Here is a 24,124-nt window from a genome sequence, read left to right on the forward strand (position 1 = left end):
GCAACGTGACCTGTCCTGAAGTGACCACCAGTTTAATAATCAATCACCACCAGTTTAATATATATATATATATATATATATATATATATATATAATTGTATATAATATATATATATATATATAATATTGTATACCACCTACCCGTGGTTTTTTTTTTTTCATTCTTCTTTATACATACTACTATAATAGCTTACTGTAGCAGTCTGCGGTGCTGTGCTGACCTGACAGTGTCCAGCAGGTCCGTCATCAGTTATTACATAATAAATATATATAGTACCTGTCCGGCTGCAGTACTAGTGATATTATATTGATTTCATCTCATTATCAATAATTTATCATCCAGTCTAGACTCTATATTAGCAGCAGACACAGTACGTTAGTCCACGGCTGTAGCTACCTCTGTGTCGGCACTCGGCAGTCCATCCATAATTGTATACCACCTACCCGTGGTTTTTTTTTTTCTTTCTTCTTTGTACATACTACTATAGAGTATAGTAGCTTACTGTAGCAGTCTGCGGTGCTGCTGAGCTGACAGTGTCCAGCAGGTCCGTCATCAGTCATCATTACCTAATAAATATATTATCTACCTGTCCGGCTGCAGTACTAGTGATATTATATATACATACATATATATATTGATTTCATCTCATTATCAATCATCCAGTCTATATTAGCAGCAGACACAGTACGTTAGTCCATGGCTGTAGCTACCTCTGTGTCGGCACTCAGCAGTCCATCCATAATTGTATACCACCTACCCGTGGTTTTTTTTTTTCTTTCTTCTTTGTACATACTACTATAGTATAGTAGCTTACTGTAGCAGTCTGCGGTGCTGCTGAGCTGACAGTGTCCAGCAGGTCCGTCATCAGTCATCATTACCTAATAAATATATTATCTACCTGTCCGGCTGCAGTACTAGTGATATTATATATACATACATATATATATTGATTTCATCTCATTATCAATCATCCAGTCTATATTAGCAGCAGACACAGTACGTTAGTCCACGGCTGTAGCTACCTCTGTGTCGGCACTCGGCAGTCCATCCATAATTGTATACCACCTACCCGTGGGTTTTTTTTTTCTTTCTTCTTTGTACATACTACTATAGAGTATAGTAGCTTACTGTAGCATGCTGCGGTGCTGCTGAGCTGACAGTGTCCAGCAGGTCCGTCATCAGTCATCATTACCTAATAAATATATTATCTACCTGTCCGGCTGCAGTACTAGTGATATTATATATACATACATATATATATTGATTTCATCTCATTATCAATCATCCAGTCTATATTAGCAGCAGACACAGTACGCTAGTCCACGGCTGTAGCTACCTCTGTGTCGGCACTCAGCAGTCCATCCATAATTGTATACCACCTACCCGTGGTTTTTTTTTTCTTTCTTCTTTGTACATACTACTATAGTATAGTAGCTTACTGTAGCAGTCTGCGGTGCTGCTGAGCTGACAGTGTCCAGCAGGTCCGTCATCAGTCATCATTACCTAATAAATATATTATCTACCTGTCCGGCTGCAGTACTAGTGATATTATATATACATACATATATATATTGATTTCATCTAATTATCAATCATCCAGTCTATATTAGCAGCAGACACAGTACGTTAGTCCACGGCTGTAGCTACCTCTGTGTCGGCACTCGGCAGTCCATCCATAATTGTATACCACCTACCCGTGGTTTTTTTTTTTTCTTTCTTCTTTGTACATACTACTATAGTATAGTAGCTTACTGTAGCAGTCTGCGGTGCTGCTGAGCTGACAGTGTCCAGCAGGTCCGTCATCAGTCATCATTACCTAATAAATATATTATCTACCTGTCTGGCTGCAGTACTAGTGATATTATATATACATACATATATATATTGATTTCATCTCATTATCAATCATCCAGTCTATATTAGCAGCAGACACAGTACGTTAGTCCACGGCTGTAGCTACCTCTGTGTCGGCACTCGGCAGTCCATCCATAATTGTATACCACCTACCCGTGGTTTTTTTTTCTTTCTTTCTTCTTTGTACATACTACTATAGTATAGTAGCTTACTGTAGCAGTCTGCGGTGCTGCTGAGCTGACAGTGTCCAGCAGGTCCGTCATCAGTCATCATTACCTAATAAATATATTATCTACCTGTCCGGCTGCAGTACTAGTGATATTATATATACATACATATATATATTGATTTCATCTCATTATCAATCATCCAGTCTATATTAGCAGCAGACACAGTACGTTAGTCCACGGCTGTAGCTACCTCTGTGTCGGCACTCGGCAGTCCATCCATAATTGTATACCACCTACCCGTGGTTTTTTTTTTTTCTTTCTTCTTTGTACATACTACTATAGTATAGTAGCTTACTGTAGCAGTCTGCGGTGCTGCTGAGCTGACAGTGTCCAGCAGGTCCGTCATCAGTCATCATTACCTAATAAATATATTATCTACCTGTCCGGCTGCAGTACTAGTGATATTATATATACATACATATATATATATTGATTTCATCTCATTATCATCCAGTCTATATAAGCAGCAGACACAGTACGGTAGTCCACGGCTGTAGCTACCTCTGTGTCGGCACTCGGCAGTCCATCCATAAGTATACTAGTATCCATCCATCTCCATTGTTTACCGGAGGTGCCTTTTAGTTGTGCCTATTAAAATATGGAGAACAAAAATGTTGAGGTTCCAAAATTAGGGAAAGATCAAGATCCACTTCCACCTCGTGCTGAAGCTGCTGCCACTAGTCATGGCCGAGACGATGAAATGCCAGCAACGTCGTCTGCCAAGGCCGATGCCCAATGTCATAGTACAGAGCATGTCAAATCCAAAACACCAAATATCAGTAAAAAAAGGACTCCAAAACCTAAAATAAAATTGTCGGAGGAGAAGCGTAAACTTGCCAATATGCCATTTACCACACGGAGTGGCAAGGAACGGCTGAGGCCCTGGCCTATGTTCATGGCTAGTGGTTCAGCTTCACATGAGGATGGAAGCACTCAGCCTCTCGCTAGAAAACTGAAAAGACTCAAGCTGGCAAAAGCACCGCAAAGAACTGTGCGTTCTTCGAAATCCCAAATCCACAAGGAGAGTCCAATTGTGTCGGTTGCGATGCCTGACCTTCCCAACACTGGACGTGAAGAGCATGCGCCTTCCACCATTTGCACGCCCCCTGCAAGTGCTGGAAGGAGCACCCGCAGTCCAGTTCCTGATAGTCAGATTGAAGATGTCAGTGTTGAAGTACACCAGGATGAGGAGGATATGGGTGTTGCTGGCGCTGGGGAGGAAATTGACCAGGAGGATTCTGATGGTGAGGTGGTTTGTTTAAGTCAGGCACCCGGGGAGACACCTGTTGTCCGTGGGAGGAATATGGCCGTTGACATGCCTGGTGAAAATACCAAAAAAATCAGCTCTTCAGTGTGGAGGTATTTCAACAGAAAAGCGGACAACAGGTGTCAAGCCGTGTGTTGCCTTTGTCAAGCTGTAATAAGTAGGGGTAAGGACGTTAACCACCTCGGAACATCCTCCCTTATACGTCACCTGCAGCGCATTCATAATAAGTCAGTGACAAGTTCAAAAACTTTGGGCGACAGCGGAAGCAGTCCACTGACCAGTAAATCCCTTCCTCTTGTAACCAAGCTCACGCAAACCACCCCACCAACTCCCTCAGTGTCAATTTCCTCCTTCCCCAGGAATGCCAATAGTCCTGCAGGCCATGTCACTGGCAATTCTGACGAGTCCTCTCCTGCCTGGGATTCCTCCGATGCATCCTTGCGTGTAACGCCTACTGCTGCTGGCGCTGCTGTTGTTGCTGCTGGGAGTCGATGGTCATCCCAGAGGGGGAGTCGTAAGCCCACTTGTACTACTTCCAGTAAGCAATTGACTGTCCAACAGTCCTTTGCGAGGAAGATGAAATATCACAGCAGTCATCCTGCTGCAAAGCGGATAACTGAGGCCTTGACAACTATGTTGGTGTTAGACGTGCGTCCGCCGTTAGTTCACAGGGAACTAGACAATTTATTGAGGCAGTGTGCCCCCGTTACCAAATACCATCTAGGTTCCACTTCTCTAGGCAGGCGATACCGAGAATGTACACGGACGTCAGAAAAAGACTCACCAGTGTCCTAAAAAATGCAGTTGTACCCAATGTCCACTTAACCACGGACATGTGGACAAGTGGAGCAGGGCAGGGTCAGGACTATATGACTGTGACAGCCCACTGGGTAGATGTATGGACTCCCGCCGCAAGAACAGCAGCGGCGGCACCAGTAGCAGCATCTCGCAAACGCCAACTCTTTCCTAGGCAGGCTACGCTTTGTATCACCGCTTTCCAGAATACGCACACAGCTGAAAACCTCTTACGGCAACTGAGGAAGATCATCGCGGAATGGCTTACCCCAATTGGACTCTCCTGTGGATTTGTGGCATCGGACAACGCCAGCAATATTGTGTGTGCATTAAATATGGGCAAATTCCAGCACGTCCCATGTTTTGCACATACCTTGAATTTGGTGGTGCAGAATTTTTTAAAAAACGACAGGGGCGTGCAAGAGATGCTGTCGGTGGCCAGAAGAATTGCGGGACACTTTCGGCGTACAGGCACCACGTACAGAAGACTGGAGCACCACCAAAAACTACTGAACCTGCCCTGCCATCATCTGAAGCAAGAAGTGGTAACGAGGTGGAATTCAACCCTCTATATGCTTCAGAGGTTGGAGGAGCAGCAAAAGGCCATTCAAGCCTATACAATTGAGCACGATATAGGAGGTGGAATGCACCTGTCTCAAGCGCAGTGGAGAATGATTTCAACGTTGTGCAAGGTTCTGATGCCCTTTGAACTTGCCACACGTGAAGTCAGTTCAGACACTGCCAGCCTGAGTCAGGTCATTCCCCTCATCAGGCTTTTGCAGAAGAAGCTGGAGACATTGAAGGAGGAGCTAACACGGAGCGATTCCGCTAGGCATGTGGGACTTGTGGATGGAGCCCTTAATTCGCTTAACAAGGATTCACGGGTGGTCAATCTGTTGAAATCAGAGCACTACATTTTGGCCACCGTGCTCGATCCTAGATTTAAAGCCTACCTTGGATCTCTCTTTCCGGCAGACACAAGTCTGCTGGGGTTCAAAGACCTGCTGGTGACAAAATTGTCAAGTCAAGCGGAACGCGACCTGTCAACCTCTCCTCCTTCACATTCTCCCGCAACTGGGGGTGCGAGGAAAAGGCTCAGAATTCCGAGCCCACCCGCTGGCGGTGATGCAGGGCAGTCTGGAGCGACTGCTGATGCTGACATCTGGTCCGGACTGAAGGACCTGACAACGATTACGGACATGTCGTCTACTGTCACTGCATATGATTCTCTCACCATTGAAAGAATGGTGGAGGATTATATGAGTGACCGCATCCAAGTAGGCACGTCACACAGTCCGTACTTATACTGGCAGGAAAAAGAGTCAATTTGGAGGCCCTTGCACAAACTGGCTTTATTCTACCTAAGTTGCCCTCCCACAAGTGTGTACTCCGAAAGAGTGTTTAGTGCCGCCGCTCACCTTGTCAGCAATCGGCGTACGAGGTTACATCCAGAAAATGTGGAGAAGATGATGTTCATTAAAATGAATTATAATCAATTCCTCCGTGGAGACATTGACCAGCAGCAATTGCCTCCACAAAGTACACAGGGAGCTGAGATGGTGGATTCCAGTGGGGACGAATTGATAATCTGTGAGGAGGGGGATGTACACGGTGATATATCGGAGGATGATGATGAGGTGGACATCTTGCCTCTGTAGAGCCAGTTTGTGCAAGGAGAGATTAATTGCTTCTTTTTTGGTGGGGGTCCAAACCAACCCGTCATTTCAGTCACAGTCGTGTGGCAGACCCTGTCACTGAAATGATGGGTTGGTTAAAGTGTGCATGTCCTGTTTATACAACATAAGGGTGGGTGGGAGGGCCCAAGGACAATTCCATCTTGCACCTCTTTTTTCTTTAATTTTTCTTTGCGTCATGTGCTGTTTGGGGAGGGTTTTTTGGAAGGGACATCCTGCGTGACACTGCAGTGCCACTCCTAGATGGGCCCGGTGTTTGTGTCGGCCACTAGGGTCGCTTATCTTACTCACACAGCTACCTCATTGCGCCTCTTTTTTTCTTTGCGTCATGTGCTGTTTGGGGAGGGTTTTTTGGAAGGGACATCCTGCGTGACACTGCAGTGACACTCCTAGATGGGCCCGGTGTTTGTGTCGGCCACTAGGGTCGCTTATCTTACTCACACAGCTACCTCATTGCGCCTCTTTTTTTCTTTGCGTCATGTGCTGTTTGGGGAGGGTTTTTTGGAAGGGACATCCTGCGTGACACTGCAGTGACACTCCTAGATGGGCCCGGTGTTTGTGTCGGCCACTAGGGTCGCTTATCTTACTCACACAGCTACCTCATTGCGCCTCTTTTTTTCTTTGCGTCATGTGCTGTTTGGGGAGGGTTTTTTGGAAGGGACATCCTGCGTGACACTGCAGTGACACTCCTAGATGGGCCCGGTGTTTGTGTCGGCCACTAGGGTCGCTTATCTTACTCACACAGCTACCTCATTGCGCCTCTTTTTTTCTTTGCGTCATGTGCTGTTTGGGGAGGGTTTTTTGGAAGGGACATCCTGCGTGACACTGCAGTGACACTCCTAGATGGGCCCGGTGTTTGTGTCGGCCACTAGGGTCGCTTATCTTACTCACACAGCTACCTCATTGCGCCTCTTTTTTTCTTTGCGTCATGTGCTGTTTGGGGAGGGTTTTTTGGAAGGGACATCCTGCGTGACACTGCAGTGACACTCCTAGATGGGCCCGGTGTTTGTGTCGGCCACTAGGGTCGCTTATCTTACTCACACAGCTACCTCATTGCGCCTCTTTTTTTCTTTGCGTCATGTGCTGTTTGGGGAGGGTTTTTTGGAAGGGACATCCTGCGTGACACTGCAGTGACACTCCTAGATGGGCCCGGTGTTTGTGTCGGCCACTAGGGTCGCTTATCTTACTCACACAGCTACCTCATTGCGCCTCTTTTTTTCTTTGCGTCATGTGCTGTTTGGGGAGGGTTTTTTGGAAGGGACATCCTGCGTGACACTGCAGTGACACTCCTAGATGGGCCCGGTGTTTGTGTCGGCCACTAGGGTCGCTTATCTTACTCACACAGCTACCTCATTGCGCCTCTTTTTTTCTTTGCGTCATGTGCTGTTTGGGGAGGGTTTTTTGGAAGGGACATCCTGCGTGACACTGCAGTGACACTCCTAGATGGGCCCGGTGTTTGTGTCGGCCACTAGGGTCGCTTAGCTTAGTCATCCAGCGACCTAGGTGCAAATTTTAGGACTAAAAATAATATTGTGAGGTGTGAGGTATTCAGAATAGACTGAAAATGAGTGTAAATTATGGTTTTTGAGGTTAATAATACTTTGGGATCAAAATGACCCCCAAATTCTATGATTTAAGCTGTTTTTTAGTGTTTTTTGAAAAAAACACCCGAATCCAAAACACACCCGAATCCGACAAAAAAAATTCGGTGAGGTTTTGCCAAAACGCGGTCGAACCCAAAACACGGCCGCGGAACCGAACCCAAAACCAAAACACAAAACCCGAAAAATTTCCGGCGCTCATCTCTACTGTACTGTGCTGTATGTAGTGTGTGTTCCCCCTCCCTGTACTGTGCTGTATGTAGTGTGTGCTCCCTCCCTGTACTGTGCTGTATGTAGTGTGTGCTCCTTCTCCCTGTACTTTGAAACATATAAGGTTAAAAAAAGGGGTTTGTAGAATGAAAAATCAATAAAATCAGAAGTAGATTAAAGGCATGACTGCAGTGTCAGTAGACACTGAAAGTGGGCATATCAGTCCTTGTAAATTCAGACGTACAGATGTGCATCAGGGAAGGGTATTGTAGCAGCATATGCATAAAGGGGGTCATTCCGAGTTGATCGCTCGCTGACGATTTTCTCAATGCTGAGATCAGGTAAAAAAATGGCAAAACTGCGCATGCGTATGCACCGCAATGCGCACATGCGTCATACGAATACAAAGAGCATCGTTGTTGTGCAATGCTTTTAGCGACAAATCCATTCTCACATAGCCGAACGCAAGGAGATTGACAGGAAGAGGGCGTTTGTGGGTGGCAACTTACCGTTTTCTGGGAGTGTTTGTGAAAACGCAGGCATGTCCAGGCGTTTGAAGGGCAGGTATCTGACGTAAATTCCGGGACCTCCGTCGCTAGAATCATCGCACAGGATAAGTTTCTACAGGGCTGGTCTTGTTTTGCACAAAATGTGTTCGTGTCGCTCGGCTGCACATGCGATCGCACACTTGCAAAGAGAAAATACACTCCCCCGTGGGTGGCGACAATGCGTTTGCACGACTGCTAAAAGTAGCTAGCGAGCGATCAACTCAGAATGAGGGCCACAGTCACAGGTAAACATTAGCATAACGTAAAGCAAAGGAGGCCCCAACTGTGTCTATCTCAGAATCAGGACCTCTGAGGAGTGACCCCGCCCTATTGATAGGCCCCTCCCCTCAACAGACTCCGCCCTCATTAGGACTGCTTTCATACATTTCCCGGGTGGTGTTCGATCCCAATCCGCCCCTTTGCCTACTTGTAATATGAAATGAGTTTCGACTAGAGTGGTAATCTGCAGTAGGGCAGGGGCTGAATAAACCAAAAATTCACTGCACAGTCCAGCTTAGTACTGTACCGAACCCACCCGAACTCAACTTGCCCGATCTGGGTATGCTCACATGTGTGTTACTGGGACATACAGGTATGCTCACAAGCGTGTAACTGGAAGCTGTGAAAAACAAAAATAAGGCATCTGCCACAAAATATGTAAATGAAAATACAATAAAAAAATGGAAAAAAAGAAACCCACAAGATTTCCACAAAATAAGTTTCTAGACTACGTGGAGGGGAAAATATCCAATCTTGATCCTGTGGTATACACTAGAGATGAGCGGGTTCGGTTCCATGAGAACCGACACCCCCCCCCCCCCCGAATGTCACTACCCGAGCCCAGATCTGAGTCAAGCTCGGTTTTTCCCGCCTGACTCGGAAACCAGAACGAGACAAGACGTCATCATCCTGCTGACGGATTTTCGCGGGGTTTGGATTCCATATAAGGAGCTGTGCGTCGCCGCCATTTTCACTCCGGCATTAGAGAGTGCATCAGTCCAGTCACAGTGGTGGTGTCCTCTGCTGCCATATGTCCAGTGCTGCTGTATAAGTCCAGTCCAGTGGTGCTGTGTTGTCCTGCATCAGTACAGTGGTAGTGTCTTGTGCTGCATCAGTCCAGTCACAGTGGTGGTGTCCTCTGCTGCCGTATGTCCAGTGCTGCTGTATAAGTCCCGTCCATTGCAGTGGTGCTGTGTTGTCCTGCATCAGTCCAGTGCAGGGCCGCCTTTTCGTATGGGCTCAATGGGCTCTTGCCCAAGGGCCCCAGGAGTATAAGGGTCCTAGGCTGATAGCTGAGGGTCCCCTCTTTTCAGGGGTACCAGATTTTTGAAAATCGGCCCTGGGGAACTGGAGATATCCGACTTGAAAGCAGTGGTCCCCATCCACAGGGGCGTATCTATGCTTTGGCCAGGATGGCACTTGCCAGGGGCGCCAGCAGAGGAGGGGCGCCACCCAGCGGTGCCACCCGCGGCCGCACAAAGTGAAAAAAACTAAACAGACTACAACTCCCAGAAGCCACCTCGCCTGGTACAGCTGCATGCCTATTGGCTGTATGCCCAGAGTAGGCGTGTACTGTACTTATCAGCAGCCGCGGGATGTTCAAGGAAGCTAAGCAGTGGACACAGTGAGGGACGTGACCCGGTGTAACTTGTGAGTACAGCGGTTGTGGTAAACATATAATAGGGCAGTAGCAGGGTTAATCCTCTGGCAGCTGTTACCCCTCCGTCCCTCCTCTCACAGCCTGCATGTCAGCACAGGCACGAGTGATGGATGGTGAGAGGGAGCAGCAGCGAGTGTGCAGTGAAGTCTGTGCTGGTTTATTACTAGTCAGGACGTGAGCACATAGTCTGTGCTGCCTGGTAGGGAAGGGGTTACGAGAAAACTGTTATGTTCTGGCCGGGGCATGATCTGGTCACGGGTGGCTGGTGCAGTGTGCTCTGTCAGGACAGGGTGTTGCTGGTGATAGTAAATGCAAGTGAGGGTTGGAGGGAATTGAGGAGGGGGGATAATGATGGGTGGAGTGGGAGCTCCAAGCCTGAGACACCTGGTTTACACAGTGTACTATACACTGACCATTGCACAGCCCAGGCAAGCCCCTTTCTGTATTACCTGCTTCTAAGCAATCATATATTCTTATTCTTTATTAGCCATGTCTTAAGGTGGGTACACACTGATAGATATATCTGCAGATCAATTGATCGGCAGATATATCTATGGATGGATCGGGCAGTGTGCTGTGCAAACACACTGCCCGATCCGTCAGGGACTGACATCATGAACTGGGCGAGCGTGTACACACTCCCGCCCAGTTCAGCTGTCAATCACCGCCGGCCACTGCAGCATGTGTACGGGCGGCCGGCTGGTCGCCCGTACACACACAGCGATGCGCCAGTATATCAGCAGATATATTGGTCGTAGGCTGCGCTGCATGGCCGACGCGATATGTCTGTGAACGATGGAGTTCACAGACATATCGGCCGTACACATTGGCCGACGGACCCGCGATATATCGGCCATTCAATAGAACGCCCGATATATCGGCCAGTGTGTACCCACCTTTACTATGTCCCTGCTTTCAGAGTGCAATACAGTATCAAATGCCGGTTCTACCATTAGGCAGAGTATGCGGCTGCAAAGAGCACCAGGTCTGATGAGGTGAAGGGGAGAGAGTGCAGGCATAGGGGAGGGACTGTAAGCACAGGGGTGTGTAGGTACAGGCACAGGGGAGAGAATGTAGGTGTCGGGGAGCGAATGTAGGTGCAGGCACAAGGGATGGAGTGTAGGCGCAGGGTGAGAGTGCAGGTGCAAGAGATATACTGTAGGTGCAGTGAGAGAGTGTAAATGCAAGGGAGAGAGTGCAGAGGAGAGAGTGCAGGTGCAGGGTGTGTGTAGGTGCTGGGGAGAGAGTGTAGGTGCAGGGGGACAATGAGTGGAGACGCAGGGAAGAGAGTGAGTCGGTGCTGGGCGGGTTCTGTGGGGAGAGATGGCAGGATACCCCTGCAGGCAGAGTCCGGGAGGATCGGTGACCTACTGGCCAGAAGAGTCCCTGCCCAACATCCATGTTGGCAATAAGCACCGCAGTCAGCACTGTAATGCACGGATGACCGCACACGTCTATCACCTTGCCCACAAGTATGTACCTATGACAGAGAGAGCCGGAGTGGACGGAGCTAGGGAGGAGGGTCACATGGCCGGAAAGAACATAGGAGCTCTGCTGGGCGCTGTGCTTCTGCTCCCAGTCTGATGTGAGTGCCTGCTGTGTACTTTCTGTGCCATGTGCCTGCCGCTGGTGATTAGGCAGCTGTTGGCTGAGAGGAAGGGGTTGCCTGCTGCCCAGTGCCATAAAAAGTCAACTATGAACGTCCCGTCTCAATGCCCACCGTTGCTGCCTTCCTCCGTGTGCATTGGTACAATACTATTCCATATGAAGCCATGCCCTAATATATTTCAGTAAGGGGCGCCAAAATATATATTCACTTACCAAAGTTTTTTTGCTCGTGCCAGCCCTGGGTATTTCAGCTGCTCAGCTCCTGTCCTAATCAGTTGACATTATGGCTGCGAGTTGTTGCTCTTTACCTGTTGCCTTTAATAATGCCAAGTTCTAGGATTATTAACCCATTCATTACCGACTTCTTGCTCATTCTGTAACTGGAGGCTACATAGCCCCTGCAGTGACTATGTGTGTGTCACAAACCGCTATAATGGCTGTAGATACCTTCTGACTATTCACCTTTCAAAATACATCATTTCTTCACACTTAGATGAATGTAATGCAGTGTAATGTGAGTAAGGGGCACTACTGTGTGGTGTAATTTGAATTTGGGGTACTATTGAGTGGTCACGCGCTTTTTTCATCCTTCGCCATTACAAATATGGGGGGGGGGGGGGCGCCAGTCCCTTACTTTGCCAGGGGCGCTCGGACCCCTAGATACACCTCTGCCCATCCAAGCCTGTTAATTGCTCTTCCCAGCCAGATATCTCGTGTTCTGTCTGACTTAGAGTTTTTATGAGGGTATAATCCAAAAGCTGGGACTCTCCCCTTTTGGAGGACATTGGCAGCTTGTCTCTACTATGCCCAGAACCAGAGATATCAGTCTTCCAGTAGCTGATCCCTGCTCCAGCTCCACACGCCTGGTATGCAGTTTTATATTTGCATTTGTGAATTGCTCTGGTTCCTGAGCTCTGATCCCCAAGTCCCCAATATCTACTGAAAGGTGGGACTCTCTAGTTTTTTTTTATCCCATTCAAAGCTAAGAAATCTAATTTCAGGAACTTGAGATATCTGCAGTCAAGCAAGCTGCCCTCCCACCAGAAAATGATGAATATTAAGCCCACTCCACTATCCACCACTTTCCTACGTATTAAACACCTCTTACCATCCAGGAAGCCATATACCGGGGCCCCTTCATTCAGCCCAATGCCCCCGTCTACAGTTTAGCCCCATCTGTGCAGTAAAGGAGTAATTAGCAGAAATTACTGCTCCAGGTCCTACATGCTGAGCAGAAGATAGAACACCCCCCTACCGCCCGCGGGACAGCAAAGCTGCCGCTGATAGCACCCCCCACCCCTACCGCTGGAGGATGGGTAGGGGGCCCAGTGCATTTCTGTGCCCAGGGGCCTACACTGCTGTTAAGACGGCACTGGTCCAGTGGTGGTGTCCCTGTGCTGCTGCATATGTCCAGTGGTACTGCCGTATATGTCCAGTGATACTGCTGTATATGTCCAGTGCTACTGCCGTATCTGTCCAGCGGTACTGCCGTATAAATCCAGTGATACTGCCATATATGTCCAGTGGTACTGCCATATAATTCCAGTGGTACTGGCATATAAATCCAGTCCAGTGATACTGCCCTATATGTCCAGTAGTACTGCCGTATAATTCCAGTGGAACTGCCATAACATTCCAGTGATACTGCCATATAATTCCAGTGGTACTGGTGTATAATTTCAGTGGTACTGGCCAGAGCCGGCCATAGGCATAGGCAAACTAGGCAATTGCCTAGGGCATTTGATATGCCTAGGGGCATCAGCAGCTTCTGCTGATTCAAATGATATGCGGCATGCCTATATTCTGTGTGTAGCATTTCATATGCAGATACAGCCACACAGTATATAGGCATGCTGCATATCATTTTAATCAGCAGAAGCTGCTTGTGCATCCTAGCCACATAGCAATGCAAATAAGATGCATTTTCATAAAAAAAGGTGCCCGACGTTAGCATTGAGGCAAAATTTATGAGGACACATCTATATCCAAGCAGAGGCAGAGGTCACAGTGTTAGTGGCAGTGTGATTGCTGTGTGCATGTGAGTGGGTTGGTTGTGCAGTAGTATTCGGAATATGTGTCAGGAGCATTATGTGTGTCATGTAAAAATGCATTAATAATGTGCAACATATGTGTAAGGGGCCCTATGTGTGTCATTATGTGTATAAGGGCATTAATAATGTGTGGCATATGTGTAACAGGGTACTACTGTATGTGTCATTATGTGTATAGGGGCACTAATAGTGTGCAGCAAATGTGAAGGGGCACTATGTGTGTCATTATGTGTATAAGGGCATTAATAATGTGCTGCATATATGTAAGGGACATTATGGGTAAAAGGGCATTAATAAAGGTTGTCATAATGTGTAAGGCGCATTATGTTTATAAGGACATTAACAATGTGTAAGGAGCATTACTGTGTGGAATTATGTGTATAAATGCATTACTAATGTGTGGCATTATGTGTAAAAGGTGCTCTACTATGTGGCGTTGCGTATAGAAAGGGCACTACTGTGTTGTCCAATATGAATAAAGAGCAATAGGGTGTGGTGTAATGTGAATAAGGAGCAATTTAGTGTGATGTAATGTGAATAAGGAGCTCTACTGTGAGGAGTAATGTTTATAAGGTAAAGTAATACTACTGTGGGATGTAATATGAATTATGGACACTATCGCATGATCAAATGTGAATAAAGTTGCAGTACTGTGTGGCATAATTGGAATTGGGGTTATTATTGTGTGGCCATGCCCCTTGCCAGCAAAAACACACCCCTTTTTGGGCTGTGCGCCAAATGTGCGAACTGTTCCTATTTAAAATATAGGGGGTACAAACACCAAAATAAGGACTGCTATGGGTGAGGGGTGATGGTGCTGGGAAAGAGGTGCAAGGTCAGAGGCGGAACCAGCGGTGGTGCTAGGGGGCATCAGCCAAAATCTTGCCTAGGGCATCATATTGGTTAGGGCCAGCTCTGGTACTGGCGTATAAATATAAATCCAATTCAGTGATACTGCCGTATATGTCCAGTGGTACTGCCGTATAAATCCAGTCCAGTGGTACTGCCAAATAATTCCAGTGATCCTGCCGTATAATTCCAGTGATACTGGTGTATAATTCCAGCGGTACTGGCATATAAATCCAGTCCAGTGATACTGCCGTATATGTCTAGTGGTACTGCCATATAATTCCAGTGATACTGCCGTATATGTCCAGTGGTCATGCCGTATAAATCTAGTGGTCATGCCGTATAAATCCAGTCCAGTGGTACTGCAATTTATGTCCAGTGGTACTGCCATATAAATTCAGTGATACTGCCGTATAAATCCAATCCAGTGGTGCTGTCGTATAAATCCAGTGGTACTGCCGTATAATTCCAGTAATGCTGCCGTATAATTCCAGTGGTACTGGCGTATAAGTCCAGTGATACTGCCGTATAAATCCAGTCCAGTGGTACTGCCATATAATTCCAGTGATACTGCCGTATAAATCCAGTGATACTGCCGTATAAATCCAGTGGTACTGCCGTATAACTCCAGTGATACTGCCATATAATTCCAGTGATACTGCCGTATAATTCCAGTGGTACTGGCGCATAAGTCCAGTGATACTGCCGTATAAATCCAGTCCAGTGGTACTGCCGTATAATTCCAGTGATACTGCCGTATAATTCGGGTGATACTGCCGTATAATTCCAGTGGTACTGGCATATAAATCCAGTGATACTGTCGTATAAATCCAGTCCAGTGGTACTGCCATATAATTCCAGTGGTACTGCCGTATAAATCCAGTGATACTGCTGTATAATTCCAGTGATACAGCCATATAATTCCAGTGGTACTGGCGTATAAGTCCAGTGATTGTGCCGTATAAATCCAATCCAGTGGTACTGGCGTAAAAGTCCAGTGGTAGTGCTGTATATGTCCAGTGGTACTGCCGTATAATTCCAGTAATATTGCTGTATAAATCCAGTGATACTGCCGTATAATTCCAGTGATACTGCCATATAATTCCAGTGGTACTGCCGTATAAGTCCAGTCCAGTGGTGCTGCCATATAAGTTCATTGGTGCTGTCCTGTGCTGTATATTATTTACTCCAAATAAAGGGGTTAATAATATTTAATCCCAAAAAATTTCACAGGGTTTGCCCTGTGTGGTGTAGAGGTACGCTCTCCTGTACCGCATATTGTTATATAACTCCAGAAAAATAATGGAGAACAAAAATTTGGAGGATAAAATAGGGAAAGATCAAGAACCACTTCCTCTTAGTGCTGAAGCTGCTGCCACTAGTCATGATATAGACAATGAAATGCCATCAACGTCATCTACCAAGGCCGATGCCCAATGTGATAGTAGAGAGCATGTCAAATAAAAAAGCCAAAGTTCAGTAAAAAGAGCCAAAAAATAAATTTAAATGGTCTGAGGAGAAACGTAAACTTGCCAATATGCCATTTACGACACGGAGTGGCAAGGAATGGCTAAGGCCCTGGCCTATGTTCATGACTAGTGGTTCAGCTTCACATGATGATGGAAGCCCTCATCCTCCCATTAGAAAAATGATAAGAGTTAAGCTGGCAAAAGCACAGCAAAGAGCTGTGGGTTCTAAGATGGTTCTAAGATGGTATCACAAATCCCTAAGGAGAGTCCAAGTGTGTCTGCGGTTGCAATGCCTGACCTTCCCAACACTGGACGGGAAGAGGTGGCTCCTTCCACCATTTGCACGCCCCGGCAAGTGCTGAAAGGAGTACCCACAGTCCAGTTTCTGATATTCAAATTGAAGATGTCACTGTTGAAGTACACCAGGATGACAATATGGGTGTTGCTGGTGCTGAGGAGGAAGTTGACGATGAGGATTCTGATGGTGATGTGGTTTGTTTAAATCAGGCACTGGGGGCGACACCTGTTGTCTGTGAGATGAATAAGTACATTGTGATGCCTGGGTAAAATACCAAAAAAGCCACCTCTTCGGTGTGGAATTATTTCTCCACAAATCCTGACAACAGGTGTCAAGCCGTGTGTTGCCTCTATCAATCTGTAATAAGTAGGGGTAAGGACGTTAACCACCTAGGAACATCCTCCCTTATACGTCACCTGCTGCACATTCATCAGAAGTCAGTGTCAATTTGTGAAACTTTGGGTAAGAGCGTAAGCAGTCCACTAACACCTAAATCCCTTCTTCCTCCTGTACCCAAGCTCCTGCAAGCCACACCACCAACTCCCTCAACGTCAACTTCCTCCTCAGTCAGGAACGTCAGTTTTCCTGCAGGCCATGTCACTCGCAAGACTGAGGAGTCCTCTCCTAACCGGGATTCCTCCAGAGGATCCTTGAGTGGTACACCTACTGCTGCTGTTGCTGCCGCTGCTGTTGTTGCTGCTGGGAGTCGATCGTCATCCCAGAGGGGAAGTCGGAAGACCACTTGTACTACTTCCAGTAAGCAGTTGACTGTCCAACAGTCCTTTGTGAGGAAGGTGAAATATGACAGCAGTCAATCTGTTGCAAAGCAGATAACTGAGGCCTTGACAGCTATGTTGGTGTTAGACGTGCGTCCGGTATCCGCCATTAGTTCAGTGGGACTTAGAGATTTGATGGAGGTAGTGTCACCCCGGTACCAAATCCCATTTAGGTTCCACTTCACTAGGCAGGCGATACCAAGAATGTACAAAGACGTCAGAAAAAGTGTCTTTAGTGTCCTAAAAAATGCCGTTGTACCCACTGTCCACTTAACCACGGACATGTGGACAAGTAGAATAGGGCAGACTAAGGACTATATGACTGTGACAGCCCTCTGGGTAGATGTATTGCCTCCCGCAGCAACAACAGCAGTGGCACCAGTAGCACAATCTCACAAATGCCAACTCGTTCCAAGGCAGGCTACGCTATGTATCACCGCTTTCCGTAAGAGGCACACCGCGGACAACCTCTTACAGAAACTGAGGGACATCATCACACAATGGCTTACCCCAATTAGACTCTCCTGGGGATTTGTGATATCGGACAACGCCACCAATATTGTGCGTGCATTACATCTGGGCAAATTCCAGCACGTCCCATGTTTTGCACATACAATTAATTTGGTGGTGCAGACTTTTTTGAAAAATGACAGGCCACTTTTGACATTCAGCCACCGCGTGCCGAAGACTGGAGCACCAGCAAACACTCCTGAACCTGCCCTGCCATCACCTGAAGCAATAGGTATTAACGAGGTAGAATTCAACACTCAGAGGATGGAGGAGCAGAAAAAGGCCATACAAGTTTATACATCCACCTATGACATAGGCAAAGGAGGGGGAATGCACCTGACTCAAGTACAGTGGAGAATGATTTCCATCTTGTACAAGGTTCTCCAACACTTCAAACTTGCCACACGTGAAGTCAGTTCAGACACTGCCAGCTTGAGTCAGGTCATTCCCGTCATCAGGCTTTTGCAGAAGCAGCTGGAAAAATTGAAGGACGAGCTAAGACGGAGCGATTCCGCAAAGTATGTGGGACTTGTGGATGGAGCCCTTCATTCGCTTTGCCAGGATTCAAGGGTGGTCAATCTGTTGAAATCAGAGCACTACATTTTGGCCACCGTGCTCGATCTTAGGTTTAAAGGCTACGTTGTATCTCTCTTTCCGGCAGACACAAGTCTGCAGAAGTTCAAAGACCTGCTGGTGAGAAAATTGTCAACTCAAGTGGAACGTGACCCGTCAACAGCTCCTCCTTCATTTTCTCCCGCAACTGGGGCTGCGAGGAAAAGGATAAGATTTCCTAGCCCACCAGCTGGTGGTGATGCAGGACAGTCAGGAGCGAGTGCTGACATCTGGTCCGGACTGAAGGACCTGCCAATGATTACTGACATGTCTACTGTCACTGCATATGATTCTGTCACCATTGAAAGAATGGTGGAGGATTATATGAGTGACAGCATCCAAGTAGGCATGTCAGACAGTCCGTATGTATACTGGCAGGAAAAAGAGGCAATTTGGATGCCCTTGCACAAACTGGCTTTATTTTACCTAAGTTGTTTCCCCTCCAGTGTGTACTCCGAAAGAGTGTTTAGTGCAGCCGGTAACCTTGTCAGCGATCGGCGTAGGAGGTTACTTCCACAAAATGTGGAGAAGATGATGTTCATCAAAATGAGGTATAAATTCGTCCTGGAAGACCTTTACCAGCAATTGCCTCCAGAAAGTACACAGGGACCTGTGATGGTGGATTCCAGTGGGGACGAATTAATACTCTGTGAGGAGGAGGATGTACACAGTCAAAGGGGTGAGGAATCAGAGGATGAGGATGAGGTCACATCTTGCCTCTGTAGAGCCAGTTTTGCAAGGAGAGATTGATTGCTTCTATTTTTGGTGGGGGCCAAAACAAACCAGTCATTTCAGCCACAGTCGTGTGGCAGACCCTGTCGCTGAAATGATTGGTTTGTTAAAGTGTGCATGTACTGTTTATACAACATAAGGGTGGGTGGGAGGGCCCAAGGACAATTCCATCTTGCACCTCTTTTTCTTCTTTGCATCATGTGCTGTTTGGGGACTAGTTTTTTAAAGTGCCATCCTGTCTCACATTGCCGTACAACACCAGGGGTAATGCCAAATAAGTCCAGGGGTACTGCCGTATAAGTCCAGGGGTACTGCCATATAAGTCCAGTCCAATTGTGCTGTCATATGCTGCATCAGTCTAGTGGTGGTGTCTTGTGCTGCCATAAGTCCAGTGGTGGTGTCCTGTGCTGTATATTATTTACTCCAAATAAAAGGGTTATATATATTACTTATATTATTATCCAAATAATTTTTACAGGGTTTGCCCTGTGTGGTGTAGGGGTACGCTTGCCTGTGCTGCATATTATTATAATAGCTCCAAATAAAAGGGTTATTGTTATCCAAATTAATTGTACAGGCTTTGCAGTGTGTGTGTGTGGTTTAGGGGTATGCTCTCCTGTGCCACCAATACTGTGCATGTATTACATCTGGGCAAATTCCAGCACGTCCCATGTTGTTTGTGCCCCACACTTGTCTTGCTAAGCTTAGTAATACAGCTGCCTCATTGCACCTCTTTTTCTTCTTTGCATGATGTGCTGTTTGGGGCCTACAGATGGAGCCACGTTTATCTTGGCTTCTCTGCTGTGCCCAGGCACACCAAGGTTTATTAGCATAAACCCTTCATCTATTGTTCTCAGCTGCAATACAATACAGAGAGAACAATACATCAAGGATTAAGTCATTACAGCAGGGGATTAAGTCTGACTGCCCTGACTCAGTTAATCCTATTAAAGGCCAAGATAAAGATGGCTCTATCTGTAGTGTTTTTAAGTGCCATCCTGTCTGCCATTGCAGTGCCACTCCTAGATGGGCCAGGTGTTTGTGCCGCACACTTGTGTCGCTTAGCTTAGTCTTCCAGCCACCTCGGTGGAAATGAATGTTATTGAGGTTAATAATACCGTAGGAACAAAATTACCCCAAAATTCAGTGATTTTAGCTATTTTTATGTTTTTTTAATAATCATCCAGATCCAAAACCAAAACCAAAACATGAAAAGGTGGTTTTGGCAAAACCAATCCAGTTCCAAAACACAAGCATGGAACCAGAACCAAATCCAAAACACGAAAAGTGCCCGCCACACATCTCCAGTATACACCAATTTATTTGCATTCCAGCATTAAATCCGAGATTATCTTAATCCCCGAAAATGGAGAAGGGGGTACAAATTTGGAAGCTTTGGCCCCTAGTTTTTCACTTTGTCCAGTAATGTGGTAATTACATATTTGCTTGGATAAAGTCCTTTCTGTTCCACACCAATATAGGAGTGGAGGTGATAGTCTGTGTGTTGTTCCTGATTGCGTGTGCCTCTCTCATTTTTAATCACCTTCTTGACACTGTCCTCTTCCTCTTGCCTCTTCTCATAATGGCCCTCATTCCGAGTTGTTCGCTCGCTAGCTGCTTTTAGCAGCATTGCACACGCTAGGCCGCTGCCCTCTGGGAGTGTATCTTAGCTTAGCAGAATAGTGAACGAAAGATTAGCAGAACTGCTAATAAATAATTCTTTGCAGTTTCTGAGTAGCTCCAGACCTACTCACAGATTGCGATCACCTCAGTCCGTTTAGTTCCTGGTTTGACGTCACAAACACGCCCTGCTTTCGGCAAGCCACTCCCCCGTTTCTCCAGCCACTCCCGCGTTTTTCCCTGACACGCCTGCGTTTTTTAGCACACTCCCGGAAAACGCTCAGTTACCTCCTAGAAACGCCCCTTTCCTGTCAATCATTTACCGATCAGCAGAGCGACTGGAAAGTGCCGCAGAATCCACAGCAAATCTGCTAAATTTTTAGTTAAATAACTAAGCGCATGCGCCCTGCGTGCTTTGCGCATGCACAATTAGCAACAAATCGCAGCATAGCGAAAATCGGCAACGAGCGAACAACTCGGAATGACCACCAATGTGAAAAGTCATCAAATATGGAGGTGGTATGTTTGTAGCTAGCTATGATTCGGTGAACTTGGCGAGCTTTTTCCAGGGGGACCACCTGTAACTGAAATGATGGGTTTATTAAACTGTGAATGTCCTGTTTAAACAACATAAAGGTGGGTGGGAGTGCCCACCTTGCACCTCTTTTTTTTTTCTTTACATTATGTGCTCTTTGGGGCCTAGTTTTTAAAACTGCTATCCTGTCTGCCAGTGCCGTAACTAGACATTTTAGCGCTGTGTGCAAGAAACAGGATTGGCGCCCCCCCACCCCACACACTAAATTGAAAGTAGGGCCAGTAGGCGCGCAGAAAAAATATAGGGGTGTGGCCAAATAATACCAATTCATATTACGCTGCACAGTAGTCTCCATTATTCAAATTACGCCGCACAGTAGCACCACTTACACACATTACGGCAGGCAGAGCTCCATTTTACACATTACGGCAGGCAGAGCTCCATTTTACACATTACGGCAGGCAGAGCTCCATTTTACACATTACGGCAGGCAGAGCTCCATTTTACACATTATGGCAGGCAGAGCTCCATTTTACACATTACGGCAGGCATAGTCCCCTTCTACACATTACGGCAGGCAGAGTCCCCTTTTTCACATTATGGCAGGGAGAGCCTCCTTTTACACATTAAAGTCTGGAGGGTCGGTAAATCAGTCGTGTACCCACAGAGTAGGGAAAGTGCAGGAGATAAGCAGTACTTACCAGTGTAGCAGGGATCTAGATGGGGGCAGAGGGGTCCTTTCTTGACGGCTCTTGTCAGATGTTTTTTGGTCAGGAGGTGGGTGGGGGAACCAGCAGGCTCGTGGATAGGGTTTGCTTCTGGCCCAGTCCTCTCGTCCAGGACCCACCCTGTCGTATATGGACTCACACTTGTGCAATCCTGATTAAGGATGTTGCAATTTAATTTGGGGGAATTCATGTAAAATATGGGGCAGCGGGAAACTCCACCGTGAACTGAGTCTCCCGCAGAAGGTGGGAGGGTAGCCAACTATGGCCCAGCTGTACACACATATATACACACACTGTTCATACATACATACATACATACATACATATACACTGTACATACATATACACTATACACACATACATATACACTGTACATACATATACACTATACACACACTGTACACACATACATACAGACACTGTACACACATACACCATGTACATACACATATACACATACATATACACTGTACATACATAAACACTATACACACACATACATATACACTGTACATACACATACATACTGTATACACATACAAATACACTGTACACACATACATATACACTGTACAAACACATACATACATACATACATACATACATACTGAACACACATACATATACACTGTACATACATAGACAATGTACCTACATACACATATATACAGTACTCTGTACATACATACAATACATATACATTGTACATCCATAGGTACATACACACACACTGTACACACATACATATACACTGTACATACATAGACAATGTACTTACATACATGTACAGTACTCTGTACATACATACACACTGTACACACATACATGTACACACACATACATACACACTGTACACACATACAGATATACATTGTAAACACAAACATACAAACTGTACATACATACATACATACACACTGTACATACATACATACATACATGCACACTGTACACACCTACATATACACTGTCTGTACATATACATAGACAATGTACTTACATACACACATATACAGTACTCTGTACATACATACATACATAAATAAATAAATAAATACATACATAGCACCATGCAGCAGCAGGCATCATGCACATGGCCACTCTCTCCTCCCTGCCTCTTCCCCACGGAGCCCCGAGCACATCAGCCTGACACTGACTGACTGAGCCCAGCAGGACATCGCCACTCTCTCCTCCCTGCCTCTTCCCCATGGAGCCCCGAGCACATCAGCCTGACACTGACTGACTGAGCCCAGTAGGACAAATATCAGCTTACCCTGGGCACCAATTAGCGGGGGAACTCCAGGACCTGCAGCCAGCAGAGGGAGTGAGGGACAACCATAACTATCCCCGGGAACACACAGCACTGACAGCAGCACTATCGCCGACCACCTGATGCTGCCTTGCAAACAGCTTACTGAAGCTGGGAGTCCCGCTGGTAACATCCGTTTCAGTGAGTGCCGGCAAAGAGAGATGGCAGCGGCTGCGCCCTCAGCGCATTTGCGCTGTGTGCGGCGCACCGCTGGCCCATAGGTAGTTACGGCCCTGCTGTCTGCCATTGCAGTGCCACTCCTAGATGGGCCAGGTGTTTGTGCCGCCCACTTGTGTTGCCTAGCTTAGTCATCCAGCTACCTCGGTGCAACCTTTTGGCCTAAAAACAATATTGTGAGGTGTGCTGTGTTCAGAATACATTGGAAATGAGTGGAAATGAATGTTTTTGAGGTTATTAATACTGTAGGGTCAAAAATACCCCCAAATTCTATGATTTTAGCCGTTTTTATATTTTTTAAAAAAAAATCCAGATCCAAAACCTAAAAAGGTGGTTTTGGCAAAAAAAAATCCAGATCCAAAACCCAAAAAGTGTCCGGCGCACATTTCTAGTATTTGCACCTGTGCTAAGGCATCCGTAATTGCGACGGCTTTTGCAGATGGCTATGCTTCTCTGTGATTCTCTGTATCTGTTTACAGTTACATGAACAAATTAATGTGATCAATTTACATCCTGGTAAGGTGACTAGCTGCGCTACTGTGCATTCTTGGGCTACTGTGCATGTTTGAGTGGCCATTGCCATAGAGGAACCCTATGGCATACTTGCAGGAACCCTATGGCATACTTGCCTACTCTCCCAGAATGGGCAAGATGCTCTCAAAAATTGGGTGGCACCCCCAGCCACCCGGAAAAAGTGGGCAAGTCTCCCACATCCAGCTGACTTCCGCCCACACTCCCCGCTCACAGAGGAAAAATAGGCGGGTGATTCACGATAAATCGTGTTATTGTAGCCTGGAGGGGGAGTTGCAATGTCTCCATGCCCCTGTATCGCCCTCTATTCCAGAACCACTCCCTCCTGTTGTGTTTCCTGACCTTGAGGCAGTAGTGTCACAAGGCAGGTGCGGGGGGTGCGGCCCGCACCCGAGTGTGACGCCTGGAGGAGGGTGACACCAAATGTCAGCTCCTCCGCACTGACAGGAACCAGGTGCT

General features: G+C 46.6%; 1 long non-coding RNA gene across 1 annotated transcript in view; it reads right to left on the reverse strand.

Annotated features, from left to right (window-relative positions):
* LOC134929043 (uncharacterized) overlaps window positions 1-22,874 on the reverse strand; it is a 77,103-nt gene extending 54,229 nt beyond the window's left edge. Inside the window, exon 1 of the long non-coding RNA XR_010178230.1 lies at window positions 21,622-22,874. This is a non-coding gene — a long non-coding RNA (uncharacterized LOC134929043). The remainder of the gene's footprint in view (window positions 1-21,621) is intronic.
* Window positions 22,875-24,124: the final 1,250 nt, after the last annotated feature.

The sequence above is a fragment of the Pseudophryne corroboree genome, chromosome 5 (genome assembly GCF_028390025.1).
Source record: "Pseudophryne corroboree isolate aPseCor3 chromosome 5, aPseCor3.hap2, whole genome shotgun sequence".
NCBI classification, from domain to species: Eukaryota; Metazoa; Chordata; class Amphibia; order Anura; family Myobatrachidae; genus Pseudophryne; species Pseudophryne corroboree.